The 4141-nt window shown below is 41.8% G+C and overlaps 1 pseudogene; it reads left to right on the forward strand.

Moving 5' to 3' along the window:
• The first annotated feature begins 1434 nt into the window (after nt 1-1434).
• LOC122665414 lies at nt 1435-2977 on the forward strand (annotated as a pseudogene).
• Nucleotides 2978-4141: the final 1164 nt, after the last annotated feature.

Consider the following 4141-nt stretch of genomic DNA (forward strand, 5'->3'; position numbering starts at 1 on the left):
ATCAGTCCTATGGCCCCTACACCAATGCGGGGGCCATTCGGGGTGCACACAAGGGCATTGACCAAGGGAATTTTTTATTTTAGGGGGTGGGGCGGTCATTTCAAGGTGGCTGCATCTGAGCCAGCGTGCAGTTTGGGGGCTCAGAGGCATACGAGATGGTTCTCGTACGTGAACTTGAGCCGAACTCTCTGAGCTAATGCTACAACGTTCTTTTTCCTTGGTTTATATAGGAAAAACTATAACTTCAAGCCACATACGTACTTATTCACATGTATGCATACAGAATAAGACGACACCCTACACATGGAAATTAAGACCGATGAAGGAAAGGCGACCAAGAGATGGTTCTACTACCATGTTAAAACTTGGGGATCGAGTCCAAAATCTTCTATAGCCCATGATTCCTGTTCCTCCTCCCTTGTGTGAGTCTAGGCTTTTGTTGGACCCTCCAAATTAAAATGATATCAGATCCCATGGTTCTTAATCCTCCCTAGTAGATAGACTCAATTCATGTATTTGGTATTGCCCCATTCTACAAACATGCAAGGGGAGGGAAAATGTTAAAATCTAGGGAACATTGGAATCTTTAGATCCTTAATTGGTGCCTTTGTATACTTAAAAAGGGGCTAGCTATCTCATATTGAAATCTCTAGATTCTTTTATACCCTCCTCAAATAAAAAAATAAAAAAAATAGTGGGACCTACACTGACAATATTTCTCATCTATTTTGACCATATGGGTCATATATGCATGATACCATTTTTCAACCCCACATTGGCCGTAATACGTAGATTCCATCTTACACTTCCCTCGTAGAATCCTCTACCTTTAGTCATTTACCTGAGCTGTGAACCCCGCAACACCCTTAAATTTTTATTTTTTTTTAAGAAAAAAATTTAAATGTAATGCTTTAATTAATGAGGCACTGGTCGAATAGAATAGATATGGTTGGAGGGTTGAATCTTTCAACCCCATTGACAAAACAAAATGAAGATTTTATTTATTTTTTGGGTAAACAAGTCAGTCTTTATTTAGAATAAGACATGCAAAACTCATGGCCATGCAAAATGAAGAAATTAAAACAAGAGACGAAACGGTTATTGGTCAAGTGGAAGGCCTCCCTTGTCGCCCCATTTCTCTCTATTTCTGGATCACCCTCTGGTCCTGGTTTTTGGATCAGATCTCTGTTTTAATTTGGGCTATCCATTGGCCCTATATATATAAAGACATGATGATGCTTTTCACAACCCACATAAAAACCGAGCATGGTGTAAAGTGAGGGTGGGTTCTATTTGTTGTTGGTCTTTTAATTTATCTATGAATCCATCTTACCTTTCGCCATCGCTCATCCAATATCTCACAGTTATCAATCTGAAGTTATAATAATAAAATAAAATAGAGACAAACAGACACTGTGAGAGTGAGAGAGCAAAATGGTGGAGTTATCTATTACTAAGCCCAACATCTTCGTTTTCTTTTTCTTCTTCTTTTTGTTCACCTATGCCGTGAAGGCCCATATAGCAACGGACTTCGGTGGGGTGTTGACGAGAAGGTCGTTGCTTCAACAGAAAGAAGAAGGGGCCGGGGGCCCATGTCAGGCAACGAACCCAATAGACAGCTGCTGGAGGTGCCAGGCCAACTGGGAGATGAATCGAAAGAGTTATGCCAAGTGTGCGCTGGGGTTCGGCAGGAAGACTAGGGGTGGCGAGAACGGCCGCATCTACGTCGTCACTGACCCCTCCGACAGCGACATGGTCAACCCAAGGAACGGCACCCTCCGTTACGCTGTCACCCAGAAGGAACCACTTTGGATCATCTTTGCCCATGACATGACCATCCGCCTCACCCAGGAGCTCATGATGACATCCAACAAGACCATCGACGGCCGTGGCGCCAACGTTCACATCGCCAACGGTGCTAGTATAACCATCCAGTTCGTCCACGATATCATCATCACTAACCTCCACATCCACGACATCAAAGCCACCAACGGCGGCGATATCCGTGATTCCGTCGATCACCATGGTCAACGCACCGCCAGCGACGGCGATGGTATTAACATCTTCGGATCCACCAACATCTGGATCGACCACATGTCCATGTCCAACTGCAAGGATGGACTCATCGACGCCGTCATGGGTTCCACCGCCATTACCATCTCCAATAACTACTTCTCTAGCCACGACCATGTAAGTAACTCTCGATACTAACTAACTTTTTTTTTTTTTGTATTTTTGTATTTTTTCAATTGTTTATTTTTTTTAAATTTTTTATTTTATATCAGATTATATGATACTAATTAATACTAACTGATTTCTCCCTAACGAACGAACCAACGAACGAACGAACTTAATATAACTAACTAGAAATCGGCCGAGTGAGTTTCTTTCCGAGTCGACTCACTGATGCTTTTGGTGACCCTAATATTATTATTGATTATTATGTTAATTTTTATAATAATAGGTGATGCTGTTAGGAGCAAATGACACCTACGCCGATGACGAGAAGATGCAGGTCACCGTAGCATTCAACCACTTCGGGCCAGGATTAGTACAGAGGATGCCCAGGGTCTGATGGGGATTCGCCCACGTGGTGAACAACGATTACACCCACTGGGAAATGTACGCCATTGGTGGCAGCACACACCCAACCATCCTCAGTCAGGGCAACCGCTTCGTCGCTTCAGATTCATCGGCATTCAAGCAGGTTACCCATAGGGATTACGCAACCGAGGACGTGTGGAAGAACTGGGACTGGAGATCTGAGGGTGATCTGATGGAGAACGGTGCCTTCTTTGTCCAATCTGGATCCCCATTAAAGAAGGAGTCCTTCTCCAGCGAAGACATGATCAGCCCAAAGCCCGCCACCTCTGTCCCCGAGCTTACTCGCTTTGCTGGTGCACTCATCTGCACGGTTGGCAAGCCTTGCTAATTTGGTGGTTCTTCTGATCTTCATTCTTCTTCTTCTTTTTCAGACACTTCACCTTAGTAGCCTACCATGCTTAAACAAAGGAGCAACTGTGTAGGTGTGTAGGTCAGGGATCTATAAGAGATAGCGACTTTAGCCCATTGAGGGTTTTAGTTTCTAAGGAAAAAATATAAATAAGTAAACAAAAAGGGAAAGAAAGAAGATGGGAGAAAAAGAAAATGTTACATCATAGATACATTGGTATCAGCTACTGATTCAATTTACTGGAAATATAAATTACTACTATTTTCTTCTCTACTCTCTCAATCTCTCCGTCTCTTCCAGTCCCACCACGCACCACCACCTGGCTTAGCTTGCAACTTGGCTCAGAATCATTTTACATCATCTATTTCAATGATTGGCATGCCTCTAGCCCCGCCAGCGAGTGATAGCCAATATTACTGAGATTATAAAATATATCTGACCGGATGTATTTTAACTGATAAAGAAGATAAACAACCCCAATATTGTTCCACGTACACATTCACAAAAAGACTACTGGTACCATATAATTAACTGTTTAATTAGAGAGTTGAATATTCAAGATCAATTAAACAGTTTACTGAACATACAACGAACACCCTCAGAACTGAACAAGTATACTGGCATTGTGGCCACTTTGAAGTACTAGCGTGCGCGGTATTAATTACAGATTATTTGCATTGTTGAATTTAAGTATGTAGAGAGAGAGAGAGAGAGAGAGAGAGACCTGGGATGGATATATGTCTTCAATTCCAGTTCTTAATTCCCACTCTAATAAATAAAGATGAGAATTAGTCCCTTCAACTATCCCAGCTCCAACTCCACCATAAATTAATGCATCAATATCCTAGCTAACACCCAGATTAGTGAAAAACATTATATTTCTAAGATGTGTACGTACGTAGGGGTCTGCCATAAATGCTAAAGAAATTAGTTCATGCATGGATGTGATACATAAATACGACGTACATTCTATTCTAAAAGTATATCCCTGAAGGTGCTTAAATATATAGTGAAAAATAAATAATTAATCTAATCTTTCCCACCAGGGTGGATCTAATTCCAACAGCAAATTCAGTCTCCCTGCTTCCACCAAAACCAACCAACTGGGCCAGCCAGCCAGCATACATTCCACGATCAAACATTTCTGAACAGCAATAAGATACTGAAATTAAAGGATAAAGACACTTT

This window comes from Telopea speciosissima, chromosome 6 (genome assembly GCF_018873765.1).
Source record: "Telopea speciosissima isolate NSW1024214 ecotype Mountain lineage chromosome 6, Tspe_v1, whole genome shotgun sequence".
Classification (NCBI taxonomy): domain Eukaryota; kingdom Viridiplantae; phylum Streptophyta; class Magnoliopsida; order Proteales; family Proteaceae; genus Telopea; species Telopea speciosissima.